Below are 14,980 nucleotides of genomic sequence, written 5' to 3' on the forward strand. Positions count from 1 at the left end.
CAAGAACCTATCAAGCCCTGCCTTATATACACCTAACGACCTGACCTCACAACTTCCTGTGGCAATAAATTCCACAAATTCACCATCCTTCGGCCAAAGGTATTTCTCGGCATCTCTGTTTTAAATGGATGTTCCTCTATCCAGAGGCTGTGCCCTCTTGTCCTAGACTCCCCCACCATGGGAAACATCCTTTCCACATCTACCATGCCTTTCAACGTTTGGAAGGTTTCAATGAGATCCCCTATCATCCTTCTAAATTCCAGCAAGTACAGGCCCAGAGCTATCAAACGTTTCTCATATGATAACCCTTTCATTTCCAGAACCATCCTTGTGAACCTCCTCTGAACCCTCTCCAATGCCAGCACATCTTTTTTTAGATGAAGAGCCCAAAACTGTTCACAATACTCTAAGTGAGGCCTCACCAGAGCCTCATAAAGCCTCAGCACCCTGCCCTTGTATTCTAGACCTCTTGAAATGAATGCAAACATTGCATTTGCTTCTTCACCACCAACTCTACCTGCAAGTTAACCTTTAGGGTGTTCTGCACAAGGACTCCCAAAACACTTTGCATGTCAGATTTTTGGATTTTCTCCTCATGATTTAGAAAATAGTCTGCACATTTATTTCTTCTACCAAAGTGCATGACCATGCATTTTCCAATACTGTATTTCATTTGCCACTTTCTTTCCCATTCTCCTAAAATGTCTGTCCTTCTGCAGCCTACCTGTTTCCTCAACACTACCCCTTCCACCAATCTTTGTATCATCTGCAAACTTGGCAACAAAGCCATCTATTCCATCATCTAAATCATTGATCTACAGCATATATATGCAGCATAATACAGCATAAATAGAAGCAGTCCCAACACCGGCTCCTGCGGACACCAGTAGTCACTGGCAGCCAACCAGAAAAGGATCCTTTTATTCCCACTCACTGTCCCCTACCAATCAGCCAATGCTCTAACCTTGCTAGTAACTTCCCTGTAATACCATGGGCTCTTAACTTGGTAAGCAGCCTCATGTGTGGCACCTTGTCAAAGGCCTTCTGAAAGTCCAAATATACAACATCCACTGCATCCCCTTTATCTATGCTGCTTGTAATCTCCTCAAAGAATTCCAACAGGTTCATCAGGCAAGATTTTCCCTGAAGGAAACCATGCTGACTTTGTCCTGTCTTGTCTTGTGTCATCAAGTATTCCATAACTTCATCCTTAACAATTGACTCCAACATCTTCCCGACCACTGAGATCAGGCTAACTGGTCTATAATTTCCTTTCTGCTGCCTTCCTCCTTTCTTAAAGAGTGACATTTGTAATTTTCCAATCCTCTGGCACTATGTCAGAGTCCAATGATTTTTGAAAGATCATTACTAATACCGCCACAATCTCTACTGCTAACTCTTTCAGAACCCTAGGCTGCAGTTCATCTAGCCCAGGTGACTTATGTATCCTTAAGTCTTTCAGATTTTTGAGCATTTTCTCCCTTTTTATAGTAACTGTACTCACTTCTCTTCCCTCACCCACTTCAACATCTGGCACAATGCTAGTGTCTTCCACAGTGAAGATTGACGCAAACTACTTACTTAGTTCAGCTGCCATCAGATTGTGATTGTATCACTATGTTGGGCCAGAGTAGATCTCCTGAAACACACATCAAAGTTTCTGGTGAACGCAGCAGGCCAGGCAGCATCTCTAGGAAGAGGTACAGTCGACGTTTCGGGCCGAGACCCTTCGTCAGGACTAACAGAAAGAAGAGCTAGTAAGAGATTTGAAAGTAGGAGGGGGAGGGGGAGATCCAAAATGATAGGAGAAGACAGGAGGGGGAGGGATGGAGCCAAGAGCTGAACTGTTGATTGGCAAAAGGGATACGAGAGGATTATGGGACAGGAGGCCTAGGGAGAAAGAAAAGGGGGAGGGGGGGGAAAACCCAGAGGATGGGCAAGGGGTATAGTCAGAGGGACAGAGGGAGAAAAAGGAGAGAGAGAGTAAAAGAATGTGTGTGTGTATATAAATAAATAACGGATGGGGTACGAGGGGGAGGTGGGGCATTAGTGGAAGTTTGAGAAGTCAATGTTCATGCCATCAGACAGAATATAAGGTGTTGTTCTTCCAACCTGAGTGTGGCTTCATCTTTACAGTAGAGGAGGCCATGGACTGACATATCAGAATGGGAATGGGATGTGGAATTAAAATGTGTGGCCACTGGGAGATGCTGCTTTCTCTGGCGGACAGAGCGTAGGTGGTCAGTGAAATGATCTCCCAGTCTGCGTCGGGTCTCGCCAATATATAGAAGGCCACATCACTATTCAGGGCCCCAGACAGTCCTTCCAGGTGAGGTGACACTTCACCTGTGAGTCGGCTGGGGTGATATACTGCGTCCGGTGCTCCCGATGTGGACTCTCTCTCCCTTACCCCATCTCCTTCCCTCCATCTCCCCTTCTCCAACCCCTCCCCCTCCCCGCCTCCTCTCTCTCCCTTTCTCTCCCCTCTTGATGCCTCTTCTCATCTCTCTCCTCCTTTCCCCCTCCCCCACACCTCCCTTCCCTCTCTTTACTCTTCTTCCCATCTCTCTCCCTTTCTCTCCCCCTCTCCTCACCCCCACAAGAGTAGACAGTCAGGACCCTTCAGACCATTGACCAGAGGGATCTTGGGGTGCAGGTCCACAGCCCCCTGAAAGTGGCACAACGGTTGAAAGGTGGTAAACAGTTGTGCGGCATGCTTGTCTTTATTGATGAGGGTGCTGATTATAAGAGTCAGGAAGTCATACTGCATCTGTGTAAAACTCTTGTTAGATCACACATGAAATATTGCATTCATTTCTGGTCCCTCCATCACGGGAAGGACGTAGGGGCTTTAGAAGGGGTGCAGAAGAGGTACACTAAGATGTTGCCTCATTTCAGGAGTATGAGCTATAAGGGAGGTCAGACAGACTTGGGTTGTTTTCTCTGGAGTGTCAGTGGCTGAGGGGAGACCTGATAGAAGAGTATAAAATGGTGATGATGATGAGATAGAGTCTTTTCCCCAGGACCGAGATATCAAATACTTGATGCTGGGGTTGAGGCCTCCATCGGTCAGAGTTTACCATGAATGGTGCATCCTAACTGTCTAGATACACAAGCCTGGGCAGTACGATATGGAGAGCAAGCTGCTGCCCATGTAGCAAGCTCCCCCTCTCCACGCATCTGATGTACCCAAAGGAACGGCAGAGACTGATACAGTTTGGCACCGGCAGCGTCGCAGGAGTTGCCAGTCTACATTGAACTCAACGTAAGACTGCCTTAGAGACTCCAGGTCTGGATTTTTCTCTAAGGGTTTACTCCCAAAGCCTTCCCCATGAGCGGGTATAGCCACAAGGCAGCGGAGGTTTGAGATCAGAGTTTTCCTTCCCCTAGAAGAGCTGCCAACCTCAGCTGAGGAGCCCTATCTGCCTGAAGCGACAGGTTTTAAGGCGCCAGTAACCCGCCTTTGCCCCTTCTCCGGTCAGTAGAAACGGTTCCACCGGGCTTAGTATTTAAGCCACACGTGAAGGCCAGGAGCTGGTCTTGGTTGTCAGGGTCTATTTGAGGTACACACCATTGGCAGCTTTATTAGGTAATGGGACCTTGTCCCCATTACCACCCCCGGCAATAACGACCTTGAGAACCAATCAAATACTATATATTTAAGGTGAGAGGGGGAAGGTTTAAAGAAGGTGTATGAAGTAAGTTTCATCCCCAGAGAGTGGTGGGACGTGCTGCCAGGGGAGGTCATAGAAACAGGTATAATATCAATGACCAAGCAGGTCAGGGAGGGATATAGACTAGGTGCAGGCAGAAGCGATAGTTTTATTTGGCATCATGGTCAGCACAGAGCTGTGGGTCGAAGGGCCTGTTGTGCAGTTGTGTGGGTAGGAGTGAGTTCTCTTTCTGTCCCTCCTCCAGCACACACACACACACACACACACACACACGCACACACAATGGGTCTGTTCCTCTGCTCTGGGGTCAGAATCAGGTGTATTAACACTGACATATACCCTGAAATTTGTTGTTTTGTGGCACTAGTACAAAGCAAGACATAAAAATTACTGTAAGTTGCAATAGGAAATACATGCATAATTCCTATAATTATATAGTGTAAAAAGTGAGCAAAATAATGAGGGAGTTGTGGGAGTCACTCAAACATTCAGCAGACCCGTGCTGCCACGCAGGAGTACATGGGGGGTGTGGATTTATTGGTGTGCAGTATGTGTGAGTAGGGGGGTGGTGCGGCAGGGTCCAGGGTCAGCAGGAACATCTTCACCAACATCCCACCCTCTCGGTGGCGGCTGGGGAGAAAGTTGGGCGAGTTAATTATTATCCAGGTTGGGCGCTGTAATATTTCGCCCAAGACCCTGGGATGACACAAGGCAAATTGGAAGTGAGTTGTATGACTGCTCTCTGATGAAGCCATTCAATCAGCGGGGACGTGGAAAGCCCAGCATAGCGATACACGAACGGAGGGAGAGAGGGAGAGGAAGGGAGGGAGAGATGAGTGAGGGGTAGAATCTGGATGGAAATGTGGGTAGAATAAAGTGGGATGAGTGTAAATGGGAAGTGGATGCTCAGCACAGACCTAATGGGCTGAATGGCCTGTTTTGCTGCTGTATCTATGACTCCAGTGGGGATGTTTGTAAGTAGGTGGAGAACACTGGAATGGGGAGGCAGTGAGTGGAAGCGAGTTGTTCTGATGAGACAGGGACAGATGGAGGGGAGTGAAGAGAGTCCCAGTGGGGAGGAAGTCAGTTGTCACCGCCCTGTTGCCCTCAGACCCAGCAGGAAGGGGTGGGGAGGGGGGCAAGGCAGGAGGGAGAAGGTATTTGGAAGACAGCAAGATTGGCTGAAAAGTGAGGAAGGCTATCAAAGTTTGCAGCAGGATCCGGACCAGCTGGAAAAATGGGCTGCTAGGTGGCGGATGGAACTTAATGCAGACAAGAGTGAGGTGTTGCATTTTGGGAGGGAAAACCAGTGTTGGACTTTCACAGTGAACAACAGGACACTGAGAAATACTGTAGAATAGAGGGATCTGGGAGTACAGATCCATAATTCCTTGAAAGTGGTGTCACGGGTATATAGGGTTGTAAAGAGAGCTCTTGCCACATTGGCCTTCATAAAGCAGACTATTAAGTACAGGAGTTGGAATGTTATGTTGAAGTTGTATAAGACGTTAGGAAGGACAAATTTGGAGTATGGTGAGTGTGCAGTTCTGGTCACCTACCTACAGAACAGATATCAATAAGATTGAAAGGGTACAGAGAAAATTGACAAGGATATTGTCAGGACTTGAGAACCTTAGTTATAGGGAAAAGTTGCAATGATTTAGCATTTTACTCCCTGGAGCATAGGAGAATAGGGGGAGATTTGATAAAGGTGTACAAAATGACGAGGGGTTAATGCAAGCAGGCTACCTTCACAGAGGTTGGGTGAGACTAAAACTCGAGGTCATGGGTTAAGGGTGAAAGATGAAATATTTAAGGGGACACAAAATATTCTGCGGATGCTGGGGTCAAAGCAACACTCACAACAAGCTGGAGGAACTCAGCAGGTCGGGCAGCATCCATGGAAAAGATCAGTCAACGTTTCGGGCCGGAACCCTTCATCAGCATATTCATCAAATATTTAAGGAGAACCTGAGGGGGAACTTCTTCACTAGGAGAGTGGTCAGAGCGTGGAACAAGTTCCCAGCAGAAGTGGTGGATGCAGGTTCAATTGCAACATCTAAGAGAAGTTTGGATAGGTACATGGACGGGAGGGGTATATAGAGTTATGGTCCAGGTGTGGGTCGATGGAATTAGGTAGAGCAACAGTTTCAGAAGGATTAGATGGGTCTTCGGACCTCGTTCTGTGCTGTATTGCTCTATGACTGTAACTTCATTAAAGCCTTTGGCTTTACTGCGGGCGGGTCATACTGTGGGAGAGGCAGTACTGGGGAACAGTGCACGGTGCGTGGAGTCAGTCTGTGGGTGGAACCACAGACTGCAGATGGACAACACATGGCTGAGAAAATGGTGCAGGACGAAGGGTTTCAGATTTTTGGATTATTGGGCTCTCTTCCAAGGAAGGTAGGACCACGGTTTGCACCTGAACTGGAATGGGACTAATATCCTTGCGGGAAGGTTTTCTAGTGCTGCACGGGGGGAGCTTTAAACTAGAGCTGCAGGGGGATGGAAACCAGAAAGTCAGAGCAGATAGTGGACTGATAGTGGGAAAGGATGTTGTCTCACTGCATACAAAGAAAGGAATTGAAAGGTTGAGCGTGGTGGGAATAATGTTCTGAGTTATGTTTACTCAGATGAGAGGCATTGATCGTGTGGATAGTCAGAGGCTTTTCCCCAGGGCTGAAATGGCTAGCACGAGAGGGCACAGGTTTAAGGTGCTTGGAAGTAGGTACAGAGGAGATGTCAGGGGTAAGTTTTTTACACAGAGAGTGGTGAGTGCGTGGAATGGTCTGCCAGTGATGGTGGTGGAGGCAGATACAATAGGGTCTTTTAAGAGACTCCTGGATAGGTACATAGAGCTCAGAAAAATAGAGGGCTATGGGTAACCTTAGGTAATTTCTAAAGTAAGTACATGTTCGACACAGCAATGTGGGCCAAAGGGCCTGTATTGTGCTGTAGGTTTTCTATGTTCTATACTGTAATACAAGGAGTATCGTAGGAAAGGTGGATGAGCTTAGACCATGGCCCAACACGTGGAATTATGACATTGTAGCCATTAGGTTTGGACTTGGTTGCAAGGAAGGGCAGGACTGTCAGCTCAGTGTGTCAGGGTTCTGTTGCTTTAGACATGTTAGAGCAGGGTGTTGGGTGGTTAAAGGGGGAGAGATGGCATTACTAGTCAGGGAAAATGTCACGGTAATACTCAGACAGGACAGATTGGTGAGCTCGTTTACTGAGGTTGTACAGGTAGAACTGAGGAGTAAGAAAAGTGATGATCACATTAATGGGATGACATCATAGACCACCCAATTGTCAGCGGGATTTAGAGAAGCAGATTTGTGGAGTTGCAGATTGTTACAAGGAACATAAATTTATGATAGTAGGTGATTTTAACTTTCCACATATTGACTGGGACTCCCATACAGTGAAGTGCATGGAGGCAAAAGAGATGGGGGTTTCTTAAATTGATTTTTTTGCATCTGTATTTACTCAGGAGCTGGACACAGGACTATAGAAGTGGGGCAGACCAGCAGTGAGGTTGTAGACTGTATGTGTATTACAGAGGAGGTGTTTGCTGTCTTGAGGCAAATTAGGGTGGATAAATCCCCAGGGCTTAACAAGATGTTCCCTCAGACCTTTTGGGAGGCTAGGGCAGAAATTACAGTAGCCCCAGCAGAGAAATTTAAAATGCCTTAGCAACAGATGAGGTGCTGGAGGATTGGAAGATAGTTAATGTTGTCCTGTGCTTTAGAAAGGCTCTAAGAATAAGCCAAGAAATTATAGGCCAGTAATTCTGACATCAGTTGTGGGAAAGTTATTGGAAGGTATTCTAAGGGAGCGGAGAAATAAATATTTTGATAGACAGGGACTGCTTGGGGATATTCAATGTGGCTTTGTGTGTGGTCGATCGTGTCTAATCAATCTTATAGGAAAGTTGATGAGGGCAAGGCAGTGGATGTTGTCTACATGGACTTTAGCAAGGCTTTTGACAAGGTCCTTCATGGGAGGTTACTCAAGAAAGTTCAGTGCCTTGCCATTCAAGATCAGGTAATAATCTGGATTAGACATTGGCTTCAAGGGAGAAGCCAGAGAGTGGAAGTAGATGGTTGCCTCTCTAACTGGAGGCCTGTGACTAGTGGTGTGTCACAGAGATCTTTGCTGGGTCCAGTCTTGTTTGTCCATATAACCATATAACAATTACAGCACAGAAACAGGCCATCTCAGCCCTTCTAGTCCGTGCCAAACACTTACTCTCACCTAGTCCCACCGACCTGCACTCAGCCCATAACTCTCCATTCCTTTCTTGTCCATATAGCTATCCAATTTTACTTTAAATGACAATATCGAACCTGCCTCTACCACTTCTGCTGGGAGCTCGTTCCACACAGCTACCACCCTCTGAGTAAAGAAGTTCCCCCTCGTGTTACCCCTAAACTTTTGCCCCCTAACTCTCAACTCATGTCCTCTTGTTTGAATCTCCACTACTCTCAATGGAAAAAGCCTATCCACATCAACTCTATCTATCCCCCTCATAATTTTAAATATCTCTATTCAGTCCCCCCTCAACTTTCTACGTTCCAAAGAATAAAGACCCAACTTGTTCAACCTTTCTCTGTAACTTAGGTGCTGAAATCCAGGTAACATTCTAGTAAATCTTCTCTGTACTCTCTCTATTTTGTTGACATCTTTCCTATAATTTGGTGATCAGAACTGTACACAATACTCCAAATTTGGCCTTACCAATCCCTTGTACAATTTTAACATTACATCCCAACTCCTATAGTCAATGCTCTGATTTATAAAGGCCAGCATACCAAAAGCTTTCTTCACCACCCTATCCACATGAGATCCCACCTTCAGGGAACTATGCACCATTATTCCTGGATCCCTCTGTTCTACTGCATTCTTCAATGCCCTACCATTTACCATGTATGTCCTATTTTGATTAGTCCTACCAAAATCACATTTATCGGCATTAGACTCCATCTGCCGTCTTTCAGCCCACTCTTCTAACTGGCATAAATCTCCCTGCAAGGTTTGAAAACCTACTTCATTATCCCGAACTCCACCTATCTTAGTATCACCTGCATACTTACTAATCCAATGTACCACCCCATCATCCAGATCATTAATGTATATGACAAACAACATTGGACCCAGTACAGATCCCTGATGCACATCACTAGACACCAGCCTCCAATCTGATAAACAGTTATCCACCACTACTCTTTGGCATCTCCCATCCAGCCACTGCTGAATCCATTTTACTACTTCAATATTAATACCTAACGATTGAACCTTCCTAACTAACCTTCCATGTGGAACCTTGTCAAAAGCCTTACTGAAGTCCATATAGACAACATCCACCACTTTACCCTCGTCAACTTTCCTAGTAACCTCTTCAAAAAATTCAATAAGATTTGTCAAACGTGACCTTCTACGCACAAATCCATGTTGACTGTTCCTAATCAGATGATTATATATGCCATCTCTGAGAATACTTTCCATCAATTTACCCACCACTGACGTCAGACTCACAGGTGGATACTTGCTAGGTTTACTCTTAGAACCCTTTTTAAACAATGGAACCACATGAGCAATACGCCAATCCTCCGGCACCATCCCCGTTTCTAACGACATTTGAAATATTTCTGTCAGAGCCCCTGCTATTTCCACACTAATTTTCCTCAAGGTCCTAGGGAATATCCAGTCAGGACCCAGAGACTTATCCACTTTTATATTCCTTAAAAGCGCCAGTACTTCCTCTTCTTTACCATCACAGTTTCCATAATTTCCCTACCTATTTCCCTTACCTTACACAATTCAATATTCTTCTCCTTAGTGAATACCAAAGAAAAGAAATTGTTCAAAATCTCCTCCATCTCTTTTGGTTCCACACATAACTGTCCACTCTGATTCTCTAAGGGACCAATTTTATCCCTCACTATCTTTTTGCTATTAATATAACTGTAGAAACCCTTTGGATTTATTTTCACCTTACTCATATCTTCTTTTAGCTTTTCTAATCTCTTTCTTAAGATTCCTTTTACATTCTTTATATTCTTCGAGCTAAAAGCACCTCATTTACTCCATGCTGCCTATATTTATTGTAGATATCTCTCTTTTTCCGAACCAAGTTTCTAATATCCCTTGAAAACCATGGATCTCTCAAACTTTTAACCTTTCCCTTCAACCTAACAAGAACATAAAGATTCTGTACCCTCAAAATTTCACCTTTAAATGACGTCCATTTCTCTATTACATCCTTCCCATAAAACAATTTGTCCCAATCCACTCCTTCTAACTCCTTACGCATCTCCTCAAAGTTAGCCTTTCTCCGATCAAAGATCTCAACCCTGGGTCCAGACCTATCCTTCTCCATAATTATATTGAAACTAATGGCATTGTGATCACTGGACCTGAAGTGCTCCCCAACACAAACCTCCATCACCTGACCTATCTCATTCTCCAACAGGAGATCCAACACTGCCCCTTCTCTAGTTGGTACCTCTATGTATTGCTGCAAAAAAACTATCCTGCACACATTTTACAAACTCCAAACCATCCAGCCCTTTTACAGTATGGGCTTCCCAGTCTATGTGTGGAAAATTAAAATCTTCCACAATCATAACCTTGTGCTTACTACAAATATCTGCTACCTCCTTACAAATTTGCTCCTCCACTTCTCGCTCCCCATTAGGTGGTCTATTATACACCCCTATAAGTGTTACTACACCTATCCCATTCCTCAACTCCACCCAAATAGCCTCCCTAGACAAGCCCTCTAATCTACCCTGCCAGAGCACCGCTGTAATATTTTCTCTGACAAGCAATGCAACACATCCCCCTCTTGTCCCTCCGATTCTGTCACACCTGAAACAATGAAATCCAGGAATATTTAGTTGCCAATCACACCCCTCCTGCAACCATGTTTGACGAATAGCTACCACATCGTACTTCCAGGTATCAATCCATGCTCTAAGCTCATTCACCTTTCTTATAATTCTCCTCGCATTAAAATAAATGCATTTAAGAAATTTTCCACCTCTTACTTTCTGTTTATCACTAATGGTGCAAACAACTTTATTATTTTCTTTTTCTTCCTTCTCCCCTACATCTGTTCCTACACTCTGGTTCCCCTCCCCCCTTGTATCTAGTTTAAATCCACTGGAGCCTCTCTAGCAAACCTACCTGCAAAAATATTTTTCCCCCTCCAGTTCAGATGTAAACCGTCCTGCCAGAACAGGTCCCTGGAAAACTGCCCAATTATCTATAAATCTGAAGCCCTCCCTCCTGCACCATGTCTTCAGCCACGTGTTGATCTGTGCTGTCTTACTATTTCTAAACCCATCCGCACGTGGCACTGGTAGCAATCCTGAGATTGCTATCCTGGAGGTCCTGTCCTTTAACTTGGCACCTAACTCCCTAAACGCACCTTTCAGTACCTCCTCACTCTTCCTACACACATCATTGGTCCCTACATGGACCACGACATCTAGCTGCTCACCCTCCCTCTTGAGAATACTGAGAACTCGATCCGAGATATCGCGGACCTTGGCTCTGGGGAGGCAACAGACCATCTACATCAATGATCTGGATCAGCAAACTTGAAGCTGACACCAAGACGGGGCGTAGTGGACAGCTGGGACAGCTATCAAAACTTAGTGGGATCTGGACAAGATGGAAAAATGGGCTGAAAATGGCAGATGGATTTAGTGCAGACAAGAATGAAGTGTTACACTTTAGGAGGACAAACAAGGGTAAAACTTAATCAGTAAGCATAAGGCGCTGAGGAGCGTGGCAGAAGAGTGGGGTCTGGGAATTCATAAATCCTTGAAAGTGGTGTCACAAGTAGATAAGGTCATGAAGAAAGCTTTTGGCACATTTACCTTCAGAAATCAAATTAACTATAATTGAGTACAGGAGTTGGGATGTTATATTAAAGTTGGTATTAAGACGATGGTGAGGCATAATTTGGAGTATTGTGTGCTCTTCTGCACATACCTAAAGGAAAGATATCAATGAGATTGGAAGAGTGCAGGGAAAATTTACAAGACTGTTGTCAGGACCTGAGTTATACAGAAAGGTTGAATAAGTGATGACTTTATTCCCTAGAGTCTAGGAGAATGAGGGGGGATTTGAAAGAGGTATACAAAATTTTGAGGAGTATAGAAAGGGTAAATGCAAGCAGGCTTTTTCCACTGAGGTTGGGTGATACTAGAACGAGGTCATGGGTTAAGGGTGTAAGGTGAACTGTTTAAGGGGATCATGAGTGGTATTTCTTCACAGAGGATGATGAGAGTGTGGAATGAACTGCCAGCAAAGTGGTGGGTTCTGGTCTGATTTCAACATTTAAGAGACACTTGAACAGGTACGTGGATGGGAGGGATATGGAGAGCTATGGTCTGGGCACAGGTAGATGGGAGTAGGCAGATTAATACTTTGGCATTGACTAGATGGGCTGAAGGGCCTGTTTCTCTGCTGCAGTACTGTATTCCATGGCTCTATAACTCTCTTGGGAAGTTCGTGCATTGACAACCTGAATCTTGTGCACACAGTGCAAAGTACTCGGAAGGTATGAAGCTGGGTGGAGTGAAAGTAAAGAGAGCACTGGGTAGATTAGACTAGTTTTATTTGTTATATGTACATTGAAACATACAGTGAAATGCGTCGTTTATGTCAACAACCAACACAGCCTGAGGATGCACTGAGGGCAGCCCGCAAGTAACACCATTCTCCCAGGACCAAGATAGCATGCCCACAGTTTACTAACCCTAATCTGTACGCCTTTACAATATTGGAGGAAACTGGAGTATGAACTGTGTGAAGTGCCTTGAGGTATTTCACTCTGATAAAAGCACCATCGGACAGGTTATATTGTATGCTTCTGTAAGACACTGGGGAAGTATGTAACTAATGATCCAAATCTTCCCCTGGCTTTCTGCGCTCACACTTGCTTCAGCAGTTCTCAGCTTTCGAGATTCAAGATTCAGATTTATTTATCACACGTACATCAAGGAAGCTTAGGCTACAGCCTGACCTCAAATCTCCCACATCCCTGTCCCTAAACCATCCCTACAAACCTTAAAATTAACTAACTCTGAGCCATGACCTTGACGGATACCGCTTTCTTTATCATCAGCGGGCAGCTCAGGACTGACTGGCACCGTGGAAAGCCCGGGCACCTGGATCGGATATTGTAATTGACCTGGACTGTGGCAGCAGAGCAATCAAATGCCAGACAGTGATAGCGTACCCACTACTGTTTCCTTGTTTGTTTTATGAATCAAAATAAATTAATTGATTCTTGGTTCAAAAGAAATTTATTGAAACATCAACAAAAAATGTTATTTAAAATATCGTTCTCCGTACCTTGGATGCAGATCGGCCCCAACATTGCCCACTGGTCTCAAAAAGAGCCCTGGAGTGTGGATTGTGTGAAGACCTGGACCTAGACTGTAGAAGGTACCAAGTTTGGGGGTGTAGTGGCCAGCTAGGAAGGTTATCAAAGCTTGCAGAAGGATCTTGTCCAGCTGGAAAAATGGGCTTAAAATGGTGGATGGATTTAATGCAGGCAAGTGTGAGATGTTGCTCACACCAGGATAGGTGACAGAAGTTTGTGTAGGGGAGCACTTTGGATCTAGTGATCATAATTCCATTAGTTCCAATGTAATTATGGAGAAGTATAGTTCTGGTCTTTGGGTTGAGATTCTAAACTGGAGAAAGACCAATTTTGATGGTATCACAAAAGATTTGGCAAGTGTGGATTGGGACAGGCTGTTTTCTGTCAAAGGTGTACTTGGTAAGTAGGAGGTTGTAAAATGTTGAGGCCCTTGTTAAGAAAAAATAGGAGGTGCATAGCAGGGATAGGCAAGTAGGAACAAATGAGGTACTTGAGGAGTAGAAGAAATGCAAGAAAGCACTTAAGAAAGAAATCAGGAGGGCTAAAAGAAGGCATGAGGTTGCTTTAGCAGACCAAGTGAAGGAGAATCTCAAGGGCTCCTACAGATATATACAGAGCAAAAGGGTAGTGAGAGAGAGAATTGGTCTTCTGGAATTTCAGAGTTTATGCATGGAGCCAAAAAAAGATAGGGGAGATTTAAATGGATCTTCTTTGCATCTGTATTTACTGAAGTAAATGATGCAAAGCAGCAGTGAGATAATGGACCATGTATAGATTACAGAGGTGTAGGTGTTTGCTGTCTTCAGGTAAATTAGGGGGTATGTCCCTAGAGCCTGACAAGATATTCCCTCGGACCTTGTGGGAGGTGCGATCAAAAATTGCAGCGGCCATAGCAGATATATTTAAAATGTCCTTAGCCCCAGGTGAGGTGTCGGAGGATAGCTAATGTTCCTTTGTTTAAGAAAGGCTGTAAGAATAAGCCGGGAAATTGTAGGCTGGTGAGCCTGACGTCACTTGTTGGCTACCTAGGACAGTCCATGTTCCAAGCCTTCCCCAGTAATGCTCCCCAACTCTTCCAACACTACATTGGTACTGCTGCATACACCCATGCTGAGCTCGTCAACTTCCTTAACTTTGCCTCCAACTTCCACCCTGCCCTTAAATTCACTTGGTCCATTTCTGACACCACCCTCCCCTTTCTCGATCCCTCTGTCTCCATCTGTTGAGACAGACCTACTGAATCCCATGGTTATCTTGACTATACCTCTGCCTATCCTGTCTCCTATTAAAGTGCTATTCCCTTTTCTCAGTTCCTTCGTCTCCATCGCATCTGTTCCCATCTTCTTTTCCAGGACATCAGAGATATCCTCTTTCTTCAGAGAACAGGGTTTTCCTTCCTCCACCATTGATGCTGCCCTCACCTACATCTCCTCCATTTCTCGAGCAGCCAGGTCACACCATCTTCCCGCCACCTTAACAGTGATAGAGTTCCTCTTGTCCTCACTACCACCCCACGAGCCTCCGCATCCTACACATCATTCCCCGCAACTTCTGCCATCTCCAAAGGGATCCTACCACAAATTTATCTTTACCTCTCCCCCTCTCCACCTTCCGCAGTGATCGCTTCCTCTGTGATTCCCTTGTCCATTCATCCCACCCAACTAATGTCCCCCCACCGGCCAATTATCCTTGCAAACGGCCCAAGTGCTACATCTGCCCATACACCTCCTCCTTCATCTCCATTCAGGGCCCCAAACAGTTCTTCCAGGTGAGCCAATATTTCCCCTGCGAGTCTGCTGGGGTCTTCTATCGTGTTCGGTGCTCTCGATGCAGCCTCCTCTACATTGGTGAAACCCCGTTGTAAATTGGGGGACCGCTTCGTCGAGCACCTCCACTCTATCTG

Source organism: Mobula hypostoma, chromosome 1 (assembly GCF_963921235.1).
Source record: "Mobula hypostoma chromosome 1, sMobHyp1.1, whole genome shotgun sequence".
Classification (NCBI taxonomy): Eukaryota; Metazoa; Chordata; class Chondrichthyes; order Myliobatiformes; family Myliobatidae; genus Mobula; species Mobula hypostoma.